This window comes from Sinohyriopsis cumingii, chromosome 7, assembly GCF_028554795.1.
Source record: "Sinohyriopsis cumingii isolate HCF-2022 chromosome 7, ASM2855479v2, whole genome shotgun sequence".
Lineage (NCBI taxonomy): Eukaryota > Metazoa > Mollusca > Bivalvia > Unionida > Unionidae > Sinohyriopsis > Sinohyriopsis cumingii.
In genome coordinates this window covers 125967541-125982993 of record NC_142967.1, presented here as the reverse complement: position 1 = coordinate 125982993, position 15453 = coordinate 125967541, and positions in this window count along the sequence as shown.

Genomic DNA, 15453 nt, shown 5'->3' with positions numbered 1-15453 from the left:
GTTTCAATACCGGGGCCACCGAATGAAAGTCCAATTTCAGAATATCTCCTAAACCATGTCCTCGTTGTCGAGCGACACTTCGGTACACTGGATACATGACTTATGAGTCGTTGCTGACGGGAAATTAGTGATGTGGTACAAATTCGCGCTGAACGTGATAGGTGTTTCCACCTTCCTCGTCAGCGTTTATGACAGAATTCACTTTGAAAGGAATGATATGGCCGTAACGGTACCGAGGAGTGTCCCACCATGTTGTACTCTACTACATTGGAGTACACAAACATCAAATTGAGTCCTTGGTTCAGTTCTACCGGGGAATTAAATAACTTCAAAGATTCATTGTCGAAAACAATTGGTAATTCATTTTTCTTTATAATTTTCATCCACAAAAGAACGTCCCACCGAAAATATCAAACAATCAAGGACAAAATTTAATGGACACCACCTTCTCTTTTGTAAATTGAATCAGCACGCGACATTATGCTACTCTATCTTAACACTGTCTTTTCTCCAGGGCTTTACCAAACAAAGCCTTGAACATGTCAGCAATCGTGTCCACCAAATGTATTCCACTAAAATAATAGCCTGGGGGAAATTATGATGTCATAGGTGTACGTTTTTGTTCTGGGGTTACATGTAAAAGTATTATATTCTGAATTAGCAATCAAGTAGTTTTGCACTTGTGTGTCATGAAGTTCAACCTAAAAAGTGTTATGATTTGGAAGGACATTTAAGACTTGTGTAGGGTGAATGATTTCCAACAAAGCCACTTCCCAATAGGCTTCGTGATCCATTTGGATGGCCTCAGGTAATTTGGCAGTCTAACAACACAAAATGTTGTCGGGAAACACCTCCATGGAACTGTCAACTAAAATTGGTTGTTCTTGTTCATAAATCCAGAGTTCTGCTGTCGAGGGGTCAATCGAAGTGAGAGGAGTGTCTAAAAGAGGATTATTTTCGTGGTTGTTGTTGTTGGGGTGGTGACTGGCGTTGAGCACAAGACTCCAGTTGTTCCTGTTAGAGGAGTATTTCAGGGAAGGATTGGGAAGAAGGTAACCGATGCAACTGCACAATAAAATAGTCCACAATTGTTTGTCTTGTTGCAAACTCAAATTGGCAATGGCAGCACTGATGACACAATACACCACAAAGATCTGGCAGAAAAAAAGATGATTTGCATTTTAGACACACCACGTCCACAAGGGTTGCTTTTGTAGATCTTGAAGAGAAGAACTCAGTGAAGGAGTGGTCACTGCGGTGGTAGCGGTAGCTGAGGCTGTGTTGAAGGTCATGATGATCACTTCTTTTTATAGTCGATGACTTGCGAAGCGTCGATCCAAGAATCAAAACTGGGAGAATCTCCTTTCCAATGTATTTTGACTTCTTTGACACGGCGTTTTCCCATTTTACGGGTTCTTTGTTCGATAATGTTTTCAATGTCCTACACTTCGTCTTCTTTTTTGTTCATGCGTTGTAACTCGGACAAGTAAAACGTTCCATTTAACACTTTTCCGTTCATGTCTTCCAATTTATAGACGACAGGATGATGGTCACGCACTCGTCCAGTGACAGGAAACAATTCGGTGGTCCAGTTGGGTAAGTAACCTATGTCGAAATTGCGTTGGGTTTTGCCAATGTGCTCCCAATCTCCTGCTACCAACATTCAACATTTCTTGGGGACAGCCACCGTCGGGGACGTACCAAACAGGTGCTCAAAAACAGTCACTTCGTTGTCGGAAGTCACTTCTTGGGGAGGGCACGTCCAATATTTCGATGGTAAGATTGGTTGTACGCTTCAACCAAGTGCGGTAAGACGTCGATGTACTTGAGAGTGTGTTGATGCGTAAAATAGCTCCACATGCGTTTTTTTCAACGTGCGTTGAAAACGTTCCACGATGCTGGCTTTGGTTTCGGGATTCTCGGTGATGAAAAAATGAAAGGTCATGTTTCTTTAATTCTTTCTGGAAAGCTTGGTTCAGAAATTGTGTGCCTTTCTCGGTTTGCTATCAAAGACGGTGACAACTGCCTTGTTTCTACACCAGTTTGAGAGCTCGCACTAACTCACTGCTCGATTTGGAAGTCAATGGCACGACCCAGGCAAATTTGGAAAAGACGTCGATGACACAAAACAAATATTGTAGCCACGATTGTAGTTGGCCAAATGAGAGACATCAGCTAAACCGGCTTGCTATTGATGATCGATGCTCTTCAGTCTGATGCTACTTCTGTAAAATGATCGTCGAATGGGTTTGTGTAATGTGTACGTGGCTTTTTCTTTTAACCATCGTTGCATCTGAGGTAAATGGAGACTTTTCAGATGGGTTTTGGCAGCACGATACAATTTCTGAACTCGTCCTTAAGCTACAGGATAGGCTGGATCATAGTAAATGCTAACACATTCTCAATTTTTTAATAAGTCACCAACTCTTCGCTGATACTACTTTGGAGCGAAATGGTGGTTTGGAAACGTCTTTATGAGTCCAACGTGCAACGGGAGTAGACGTCGAGGGTAGTGGTGGTAGTGGGGTGGTAATGGGATGGCTTTGGTCTTCTTTTCTTTTTTCACTTCTGGTTTCCCTTCTTTCTTTTTGGTTTTGTCTAAGGAGAAGTGGGCATCATCTGTTTAACCCAAGCGTTAAGTTCTTCCCGTTGAGGAGTGGGGGAAGGGTCAACAAGGACGCTGCAATCTTACAAGGAATGGGACAGTGTTTGAAAGACTTCTTGTACCTCTTCTTCCTCAGGCATTCGTGGGGCTACGTCTGTCTTGACCTCTGGTGATGGTGTTGGCGACGGTGATGATGGACTTTTCATCAGGGTCTTAAAATCTTTCAGAGTTGGCAGATCTGTTTAGTCTAAAGCTTTCTGGTGAGAGGTTCATTTGTTGCAATAGTTGACCGTACTTTTGCAATGTTACTGTTTCGCACAAATCGTTACAATCCATCAATGACTGCAATTCATGTTGTAATTGGGACATCTCGGTCAAAAGAGGTTCGGGAGTTAAATGCGGGGTCCGTTGTTCTTGCCAACGATGATATTCCATCCATCTTTTGTAAAACACAAAATCAAGATTTCATCTTTCTATTCGAATTCAATGGTCACGTCTGAGATCTGTTGAGTCCAGAGGTCCCCTTTCATTTTCCTGGAAGCATGGATGAAACACTTCCCAGGAGCCTCAACGTATTTCTTTGACAAGAGTATCTAAGAGAGGTAAAAAAAAATCCTCCGTGTTGGACCAACATCTTTTTCTTTTGACGGATGGGTATTTTCTTTCGAATCATTTAGCTAAGAACGTGATGATGTTTGGCTAAGCATTTTGTTTCTTCTTCTGGTGTTTAGATAAAGGTATCGTACTTTTCAAGACATTCAAACAACATTCTCACACGGTATCGATCACGTCTTTGGAGGCTGTTTGAATGATTTTTTTCGCATGGGTGGAGAAGCTTTGGATAGGATGGACAACATGTCCCCATGTTTGACTAAACGAGGAGGCATTCCCTTCCTTTTCTTTCCTTTAGGGAGTGAAGAAGGATGTTTTCTGGGGGTTGACATCTTTATTTGTCAATTCCAGATCACACACCAAAAATGCACTGACGTCAATGACTTGGCAAACTCCCTTTTATCTTTTTTGACTGTCGCTTCAGAAAAAAGATAACGATGTGTTTTCCAAAATTTCCTCTTTGGTTGCTCCTTTTTTTTTCTTTAGACGACTGTGTCCTTTCTGGGGGGGGGTGACGTCGATGCTTGGCTAAGCATTTTTACGGATGCCGAGAGTGTCCTTGTCCTTTTCCTTTCCTTTTCCTTTTGGACAGGAGAACGACGATGGTGACGGTGTGTGCTTCTTTGAGGGGACATCGATGGGCGTTCAGAAGCACAAAAACACTGATCTCCATCCTTTACTGCTGGTCTTTTTGTACTGGAATTCATCTCCACTGACTGTCGTTACGTTGTATCAACGTAATGACAGGTATCACAGATGATGGAGGGGTTCGCCACGGACTAAATCGGGACAGTTCTTGATTGGACAAATCCAGTATACTCTGTAACATGCCCGATCTCTCTTGGACTTTGATTTTGGGAGCAGGTACGTTGTGAGCAGCTGCCACTGCAGCTAAAGGAATGGGAACTCACCGCTAGAGGTGAAGTTCTTTGAGATGCGGGTTTCCGTTGTTTCATCAAAGGAGGAAGAACGGGTGTCACAAATTGGGTTTGGCAGGCATCATCAGCAATGGAGAAGTAGAAGAACCCGAGGCTACTAGAGATGTGGTCACCGTCACTGCAGGTCATGGTTTGCAAATATAAGGTTGCATCCTCTACGAAGTGTATATCTTGCTGGTAGAAGCTGTTTTCTCGGGAATTTCTTTTTCTGGGGACTTTCTTTTCTTTTTCTGTCCGTTTTTCATTTCTGGGGATATGACCTGATATTGACATTGTTGCCCTTTTTCTTTTGGATTTGTCGGGCTTTTTTCGTAGTGGCTTTGTTCTTGGGGAGGACTTTTGGGTCATTAGGATCCCATTTTAAGAGAGAGCGAATGATGACACCTCCTAGAAAACCGCTGCCTCCAGGTTTCTAAATGATTTGCTCTTTGCTTTGAGTGTCGATGCGAGGATCGGCCAGTTGCGTCAAGTCTTCTTCGTTTCTCTCAAAAAAGCGTTTGATTTAATGGGGAATGTGAATGATGCCTTTCAGTAATTGACGTCATAAGACTTCTTTGAGACTGGCTTCTAAGACGAGCACGTATTTTGGGATTGTTTTCGCGACTGATGCCATACAAGGCACAACTCAATTTGACGGGAAGATGAGACCGAAGGGACGTCATATTGACGCTGTATGAGACTTACCCAAAGTGTCCGAGGTTTTTATATATTTTTTTTTATTAAGTCGAGGTGAACTTGTACACGACAGGCCCTCAGTCTTGGCACCAGTGGTGAAACAGATGGGTATGAAATCGCAAATAATTGGGTGTGGTAGGTTTTAAATCCACGAGTAAATAGGCCTGTAGGGTTTGAGTGGCATCGTCGTACGCATTAGTCAGCCACGGCTTTCCTAACTATTTGGCTAAGACTTGCACTTGCGATTTATCTCTAGGGTTTTAAAAGAAGACCGAGTAATGAGCATTGAGACTGATGGTGCGATAGGCTTTACTTTGTTGAAAATGACACTGACATACGATGATGCCCTTTGCACGTAAACCACAGTTTAATTTCTTCTTCGTCTTCTCCTAACATGTTGTCGAAGATGACCAGATGGGTTTGGCTGGGTCAGACACGATCCTGTCGTCTTCGTCAGGAATGCCTTCCAAAAAACGATGGAAGAGACTTTCTTGCAAGAGGCTGTACGCCGATTGACACTCTTTGTTACACCACACGATCCGTTGAGGTGGACATCGATCAAATAATGTTTATGTTCGAGCAAACGTTTGACAAATTCAGTTTTGCTTGAACCGCTTGGTCCGGCAATTAACATGTTAAAGGGATGGCGAAGACAGAAGGCCTCCTAACTAGCACGATCTAAATGTACATCGATGACATTGAAAGTGGATGAAGAGAGAGAAAAGTATCTATTGTGTACGAAATGTCAATTTTGACAGGAAAACAGACAAGACAAGAGTTTTTATACTTTTTTCAGGACACGTTTATTTCAAGACAGGTTTAAATGGAATAACACAAAAGAAAAATACATAAAAGCCAAATGGTTAAGTACAACGGTAAAATACGCATCACAACGATCAAGGTGGAATATAAAGAAGTCACTGTACAACATGTTTTTTGGTAACTAAGGTATCCTAGGGACAGTGTGTAATGTTCTTACAGTCTCTACGATCAGTAAACTCACATAGGGGTCCTCCCGGAATGGTTTTTCTGGAATGTCCATGACAATCCTGTCCTGAAGGGAGTGGTTGTCCTCAGCGTCGGGTACTTCTTCTTCTGACACTGTCACTAACACAGGTTTAAAAGTTACTTTTTTCACTCGACGTTTGAATTGAGGATCACAACTCTTGGGTATAATTGGTCACTTTTTTGGTCTAAGCCTCAAAACCCCAACTTTTCTAGTCACGTAAATCTTCCAGTGAGGGTGCAATTCACAAGCTACTAACACATCGTCGTATAGATCTTCAGTACCTAAATGTTTATGAATCTTCTTTCCGGTAGAGGTCGAGAAGTATCCAGATGAAAGCGCAAGGCTTTTAATGGGTCTCTCGTGGACATCTAAAGTTACCACTTTCATGTTTTATTTTGTGGTAGGTACTGCTCGTCAACAGTCCACAAGGAATCGGCTGGTAAACGAAATCCCAGAAAGGAAGTCACTAAGACACACACCACACGTCGACCCCAATTCATGGGACACAGTTCATGTAATAAGTGTTGGTAATCTTCCACCGCTTGAATACTCTGATTGATTTCCTTCAACGGAATCTGTTGTATCACCACTGATAAAGGTCGTGGCATGGTAGCCCGTTTTAATACCTCTTTATTTCGGAGACAATAAGTATACTTTCTGCACAGAGATGATCGCACTCCAGTGGCGGATCTAAATGGTTTTGTCACTAACTTGCACATCACACACCGTTCAGAAGTTTCCTCTTGAACTAAGTTTACGTTGTGTAAAAGATTTTGGTAATCCTCTAACTGTTCCTCTGGAATTCGTTGCAGAAAGTCTACCTTGTAGTAAAAAGAATGAGTCACAACAAACCAATCCTTCTCGCCCAAATCCACTTTAACATTGTCTGACCACTGGAACACTTTCATCTGAATCAGTCCTCTTATAGCATTTAGGTACCAGTGGTTTAAACATCAGTGACGTAACGGATAAAATTGTTCTTTGAGATGAACTTGTATTCTGACCAGCTCTCGGAAAATGCGTTCTCTCAACTCCACAGGCAAACCACAAATTTCTCTTCCTGTTGTTGTTGTTGTTGTGGGGTTTAACGCCATTTTGTCAGCACACGATAGGATATGCATGGCGGCCAGTATTAATGGTGGAGGAAGAACCCGGGAAAACCCCGGGAAGAACCACCGACCCACGAGAAGCTACCGGCAACCTTTCTCACATACCAACATTGGCCGAATCCTAGACTCGAACCCACGCAGACAGAGGTGAGATGGCAGTGTAAAGTATTCATTATCATGACAGTCAGTATTTATACTCACGTTGGTGTCACATCTAATTGTCCTTATTTTATTTAAAATCTTCTACTAGAGCGAAAGTAATGTTCATAGTGGGTAATTTCTGACCACTGCCATTCAGGGTAACAGTCAAGAATTGGAATACAATCTTCTGATGTAAACAGTCTAAAACGGAATAGTCAGACTAACGCAGACATGATCCGGAAAAATTTGACGAGTTTGTTGACTTTTGTCAATTTCCTCTTGTGAAATTCTCGGCACAAAAGTTCCTCAGCCACCAATTGAAATTTTGCTTCGGCAGGTCCCTGCCAAACTTCCTTGTAGATCTCTTGCAGTTCGTTTGGTAATCCATGAATATTACTTTTTTATGGGTTTTAAATACTGGTCTAGGTGTTATCCAATGTTTAGCTCCTAGCGAATATGGTTTCTTAAACGACATGGTATGCCATTTAAATGACTAGGTCCCACTAAAGGTAGGTAGTGACAGTTCGGAGACCATCGATCATGTTCCAGGTAAGCCGAATCTTTCTGCTCCCACTCGTGAAGTGACACCGCAACTAAAGCACCTGACTTTATCCCCTTCGCACAAGTAGAAAAATCCGGCTCTGGCTAATTCTTCGGGGGTAGGTCCTCCCATATATTTAGGCCATCTTACTTTGAAGGTTTGGAATCGACCTTCAAAGTCGCAGTATTAAGGCAAACGCACAGGGCACTAATGTTCGTCTTTCACGGGCTCATTTCGATGAAGGTAGGGTGAAATCCGCGGAAGTTTACTTAGGGTTCGACGACATCCGTAGGGTGGTAGACGCATAGTCTCGTATGGAAGATAACATCCACCATGAAAACCAGTAAAGAGTCCACGATAGCGAGTGTCATCGCTTTCGCGTCCATCAGGTTTGACCTGCACTGCAGCACTTTCCATGGTAGGTGTTGTGATAGTAGTAGTCATAGCAAAGTTCCCATGATGTCCTACTAAAGTAGTCATAACGAAGTTCACATGATGCTTTACTGCATCGCTGAGGTCACAGCGTACGACATTGCTCTCACCGCAAGGCAAAGCATCACACTCCACTTAAGAATAACCGAACATGAATGATGCCTATTTAAAAGTATTCATCTATCTCGCTTGGACTTTGTAGTTACAATAAACTATCGGTCTTGGACTATATCCCATTTTAGATGTTGACCAATATCACCGTGACCGTGCTGTAAAGTGAAGTGGTTGGGAAACCGAACTCTTCTGGTACACGATTTGACTTTTTCTAAAGGTCGACTGACGATTTGGTGTATGCGTAAACGTATAAACTTGTGCAGTTCGTAGGTGGTCACTTTAAAGTTTCCATCCAACCCAGACTGCAAAGCTTGTTTCAGCACGCGAAAATTCACCACTCGATTGGTGCGATAATTGAGAGTCAATCCTTTCACTTTATACTCCATGTGCATTTCTCCTTATGTCTCCCAGGATATCGTAGTCGGGGTGCTCGTCTGTCCATACTCCTAAAGGGTCTCCTTAGATATCAGGGTAACAGTGACCAAGGCGATCGATGTAGATGCAACTATCCGTGTCAAAATACAACCCATGATCTCCTAGCAGTTCTAAAACTTCAGACAATTTTAAGCGAGCAGGGGCTGTCACGTAATCCGCAATGATGACATTTCCAAATTCGTCGGCTTCTACAAAGTTCAGTTCTTCCTCGTAATTAACCAGGATCATGTCTTCCCGAAGGACATGCACGTGTTTCATGTATTTGGTTTTGTCGCGAATCATCTGGAAGTAGCCGGAAGGTTCTGTCAAATACTCCGTCTTGGGTAAACACGGTCGTTGTGCCATTTTTGCCCCACAAACATTTCAACATCACTTTGGCAAACGATCGCATACCTTCGTTTTTCTCCACGTTGTCTAATGTGTTGCACTCCCGTTCCAAGTATTTCTCTTTTTTAATTTATTTCGGTCTTCGGGAGTGTGGCACCAGGAAGGATAGCCGCTGAATTCTGTTTCAGTTTCAAAAAGGCATCCATGTAGCCTGCGAAAAAGCCTTTCTGAATTTGGTCACCCTTGTGGTACTGTTCTGTCATGGGAAAGTGGTAAATTTCTTACATTTCTAACAGTTTGTATCCCAGGTACAGAGCTTTAAACAATTCCACGTTGACATACGATCCGGTCAAAGCGTGTTTTTTCTGGGTGTGCTGACAAGGTCCATGTTGGTTGCACGTTTCGGCATTAGTACGGCACAAAGGAAACATCAGTTTCGTGGGAGGCAAGACTTTGCACTTGATCAATCCTCCGTATTGTTGAATGTTGTCCATGTCAATGTGTTCCATCAGCAATTGCGGGTGCCCTGCGACAAAAGTGACAATATTTGCACACGTAAGGATACAGAGAATACCTAGTCAGCGTGATACAGAAACAGGTGGAATTCGTCCGTGGGTTCAGTGGGTCCACCAACTTGTAAATTTCCACGATAGGTTTAAACTCGAGATCGGTTTTCAAACAGTGATCCCACTCGTGTTCCCACATATCCACCACTTGTTATCCTTGCTATTCTAACTTCAAGCGCCGCTGACAAGTGGCCTCATACAAGTTTTCCATGATTCGTTGTAAAAACTGTTTTTAGTGTCACTTTGAGCATAGCATATGATATATCCGTGAAGTAAGTGTCCATTACACGATCTTGGAGTGCGTTCTAAGTCCAACCATACACCCAATACATTCCGATGGTCTTTTCGGATCCCCCATTGCAGGCATGTTGGTTAAATTTATCTTCCTTGTCGCACAAGTATGTAGCCAGCGTAGGGCTTTGGCCGAGTATTGACGTTTGACACAGTTCGTCGTTTGAGGGCTTATGACAGCCAAGTTGTTTTCGGGCATGAATCTTTGGTGGTACACTAAGGAACACTCTTTGGAAATGGTGCAGTCTTCTGTCAATGGATCGATCCCTCCTTGAACAGTTCTCAACATTTTCCACAGCAACGTAGTAAAATGTCCACGTTGGAACGACAATACTGTAACATTTCTTCCTCCAAGGTGTGGGAGTGGTACCAAGCGTAGAAAGTTTCTTGTTGTTCGGTGCGCACGTTTTCGGGGTCGTAGCAGTGAGCCTCAGGGAAATAGGGTAGAACGGCATGTTGATTGGCCTCAGTATCGAAACAGTGCGGAAATAGCCTTTGGTCATTTCTTCCATTCCAAAAGTTTCAGGCATTCGACTCAAAGGCATGTCCAAGTCACTCATCGAATCTTTAAACTGCACTTGTCACACTTGCATGGAAATGATTATGGCTCCGTTCAAAGTCACTTTAGGATGTTCGGTACTTTGTTCCTATTTTCTCAAAAGAATCTATCTATCGTATCCCCGAGAAATTGTTAGCCACCACCGTGGCATGGCGATGACAATCTCCGTAATGGTCGATGTCCTCTAGGCTCCACGTTTCGTCGATGGGGTCTAAGATCCATTGTGCGAATTTTCTTCACGTCCGTCAGGAATCTTGCTACAGTGAGTGCAATGACTAAAACTAGGCTCTTGGATGCACTTCTCACACACTCGATGAGCCACGAATAAATTAGAAATCTGAATGCCGGTCTCTTGCATGAATTCGAGATCGAAAAAAAAAATGAAATTCCCTTGCTCCTGGTCATCGTCTTCCTCTTGATGTTTGGAATAGTATTTTTGAATGTAGCTTTCGTGTTCCAAGTCCACGATTTGGCAACAAATGTGACATCTTTTCTTTCCTTGACAAACGTGTAACTTGGCACTTTTGGTACGTATGCCTTGTCCATAAGTAGCGCCCAATCTCAGGAGTTGACAAGCACTTTTCTGCTGAGAACCTTGTTTCTTCCTATGTTATTGGTAACAGGTAGGGCTGACGAAAATGCGCTCACAAACTAGGCAATGCACTCATTCTTGTCCTTCGTGAAGACAGGGCTGAGAGGCCAAACATCCTGTGCATTTCGATCCACAATGCTTGTGTTGCTCTTGATTGTTATAGTCATAATCAAATTTTTCACAATAATAACCCTATCCCAGGAATGCAGTGATACTGGTGAGGGTATCAAAATGTCCATAATGATAATAGATGTGAATGTATTTTCCATCCTTGAAATGTTTGCCTCGAAATAACAGAGGTCCACGCACTTCTTGATGGTGCACTTTAAATGTGTAGCGTTGAGTTAGGACTTCTTGCAATTTTTGCATTTCAGGAATGCCACAGGGTGTGTCTTTGGATATCCCCACTTGCTGTAAGAGGAGTTCTGCTTAACTTCGTTATTTGGCTCGGTTCGATTGTCGAATGTTCTCACAGGCTCTTTTCCATTCTACCGTGTCATTCTTATCGGCATAGGTTTGTCCTACGGCGATGGCACGGACTGAACACATCTTGTCTTGAGGGTTGTTAATTCGGATGAAACTCTTTTTGGTGCTGAGAAGTTCGTCCGCTAATAACACCTTTTTGCATCCTGTCCCTTGGGGGAGAGAAACATGGGTGATGAACAGTGTCGCTTTTCCATCGGTGATATGAAACTTGTCGTTGGATTGTTGTACGTGTTGAATCTTGTCGAAGACTTTGGAAGATGTCAGTTCTGCCGGGCTGCTAAACTCGATCCAAATGGGAGACTTAATACGGTCGTTATGAATGGAAAGTCTCAAGCGATCGTCTTGTTTGGCTTCACGTTGTCTTTTCAGTGTGGTTAACAAAGAATCCCACACCACAGTGATGAACCCCTCTGCTTTCCCCAACGGTACTTTGGACTTGAAATCTTTAAATTTCACCGTGCACGTGTAAGTCGTAGATCTAAATTTTCTAGAGGAACGCTGTTCCGTCTCTCGAATGTGTAGTACTTTTCGGGTGATACTGGTAAATTTTGGTTGGGTGTAGGCTCTCTGGGTCTGGATTCTGGCTCACTAGTGTCATCTTCAAAATCACTAGCATGAATTGGAGCCAAGACTTTAGCTACTGTGCGAGGCGATAAATCACGTTTCTGCCTTTTACTTTCTTCTTTCTCCGCGAAATGATGCGATCATTTCATCTTGACTGCAAACAAATGTCTACATTTTAAACGCCATGTTCCCCTATATTCATGTGACACCAGTGTCTTCCCTTTCAGTATTTATTTCACTCTCAAACCGACCAGAACGATGGAAGGGCCCACACAGATCGAACTTCTGATGAGAGCTATGAGGTGTCATACGAAAGTTTTCTTCAGAACAAGCCGAGGGACTACTCCCCCTCATTCGAGATAAAAGTCAAGATACTTGCTTTATCTTTAAGAAGAATGGGCATTGGGCATTGGGCTACAAAGTGTCAAGATCGTCAAAAAGGCAAGACAGGTGTCAGAAGAGAAAAATATCAGGATACCTGTTATCATTGTCAAGAGAAAGTACATTGGTTTTCAGAATTACCTATAAAACAAACATGAGTAAGAGGTAGAGAGGGGTTTAGAACAGAAATAAGCGATTCCCTCGCAAAAGGAAGTATCCAGACATGTCCAGAAAGATAAAAAAGAGAAGAAAATAAGACGAGAAGAAAGTGAGGAAGAAGAGGATGAAAAACCTGTGAAAGTGAAGAAATTCAAAAAACAGAGAGAGAGAGAGAGAGAGAGAGAGAGAGAGAGAGAGAGAGAGAACAAAAATACACAAAAGTCTATGAACTTTTTAAAGCGTTGTGTTTTGATGTTGCATTGTAAAATTTGTATCAGAATAGTCCAGACAGTAAACGCAAGTTTCTCTTGGTTTTTGATTTTTATAATCATAATAAGAACCTACGCTCACGCACTCACGCATACACATATCATGGGCAAAAAGGGACTTTAAGTTTTAATTGATTTTGGCAAAAAGGATGCTATCTCTTTTCGAGAGAGGTGACTGGCCTTGAAAAGGACCGTTAAAAAAACAACTCAGGAACGGAAAGCAAGCAGCTTTGACTGCCTTAAGCCTTTGACATGGCCAAGACCTACTTCTGGACTCGCTCGTGTCGATGATGATTTGGTAGAAATCACTAGGGTGGGTATCTCAGGTGTAGTAACAGGGTTGGGCTGTTTGGTTCGGGAAGGTCTTTTTCTCTTGGGTCGTAATAAAGAAGTCTAATACATTTGATTCAGACTCCTTAACTCTGTTAAAATGTCCAAGAGTACCTTCACCATTTGACTTTCACTGTCCTCCTTCTCTCCTAAACCTGGTTTCTTCTTTGCTGCAGCCTCTTATTCATATCGTTTCCTTCTTGCCTCTTCTTCTTGCTGTTGCTGTTGAAGGAGAAAAGCTTTTCTGCTTCTTTCTGTTGCTGCAACAATTTCTCGAAATCTTTTTTCTGTCTCTATTTAAATCCTTGACATGTGGTAGAGAAGGAGAAGGTGGCGAAGGTGCTGGTAGCGGAACAAATTCTTGCAAAGAGAGAAAATCCATAAAATCCAAATTAAAATTGGTCTCTTCTGGAAGTAAGTCTGTGTTGACTTTGGTAGCTGCTGCTATGCCATCGTCTCCACAGCTGGTGCACCCCTATTCATCGTCTTCTTAGTTTCCGTCATATATATATATATATATATATATATATATATATATATATATATATATATATATATATATATATATATATATATATATATATATATATATATATTGGGAATGTGATGTCACAAGGAGCTCTCTTCGGATTGGAAGACAGACTCCGTACTGTGACTGAATTTTGTAAAGTGTATTGGGATTGGTGAAACACCTCAATCTGTTTCGATCTGCTCTTCCACTATAAATAACAGCGGTTCACTACAATCGCTTCAACTGTTCTCGTTACAAGATCTGGACTAACGTTGAATCATCTACCCTCGTATTGTCAATGCTGTTCCATATGGACTTACCTATGTATGCCAGATCATCACGGACAATCATCCGGATCACCGATACGAGCATTTGGAAAAGAAGAATATATGTGGAGAGACAATGCTGTCTGAAGTGAGTCCTCATCTACGGTCCAGAAGTCAGAAGAAGTTTGAGGAAGAGAAGTCATATCCAATGTCCTCTATGTTAAGGGAATTATGTTAACAAACGAAAAGAAAACAACACAAAGGCCCTTTTCAGGACCACTCGTACACCTCCTAAAGATTAGCTTTCTTGTCAAAAAAATTATTTTTGGGCAATTTTATAGTTAAGATATAATAGATTGATGTTTATCAATATCTCTCTCTCTCTCTCTCTCTCTCTCTCTCTCTCTCTCTCTCTCTCTCTATATATATATATATATATATATATATATATATATATATATATATATGTATGTGTGTGTGTGTGTGTGTGTGTGTGTGTGTGTGCATGTGTTGTATGTGTTGTATGTGTTATATGTGCCTATGTCTATATCTCTCCTGTATTTGTCTCTCCTAGAGTAGTGCATATTCAGGTCAGCCCCTTGCTACATTGTTACCAATGTTCAGTACTATGACGTCACCTCACTTGTTCCATTCCTATTATCACTATACAACAACCCCACTTTCCCTTGAAGCTATGCAGGCCCAATATTCCCCATGTTCAATCCCCATTGACCCTAAAACCTTCCCAGGGTGATCTGAAAAGTCTTGACCCTAAACGTTCCCATGGGGTCTGTAATGTATTTTCCCATTGACCCTATGGTATCCCCTATTACTACTTATATCAGAGAGATGTAATATTGACCAACCAGCCTAAAAAATATTGTACAATCAGCCTTACATATATCTTATACATGTAATATTGTACCATCAGTCTTACATATATCATATGCACATAATATTGTACAATCAGCCTTACATATATCATATTATAATGTAATACTGTACAATCAGCCTTACATATATCATATTATAATGTAATATTGTAAAATCAGCCTTACATATATCATATGCACATAATATTGTACAATCAGCCTTACATATATCATATTATAATGTAATATTGTACAATCAGCTTTACATATATCATACACACATACTATTGCACAATCAGCCTTACATATATCATACACATATAATATTGTACAGTCAGCCTAACATATATGATATACATGTAATATTGTACAATTAGCCTTACATATATGATATACATGTAATACTGTAAAATCAGCCTTACATATATCATCCACATGTAATATTGTACAATGAACCTTACATATACCATACACATATACTATTGTACAATCAGTCTTACATATATCATATACAGTTAATATTGTACAATCAGCCTTACACTCCCTTTTGACTTGAGTACACTACTCCTTTATAATGCTCTACATGCTGTACTTAAGGACATCATATTATATACCATAGATAGTAATGACATGTTGTGTCAAGCTAAGGACACCATATTATATACCATG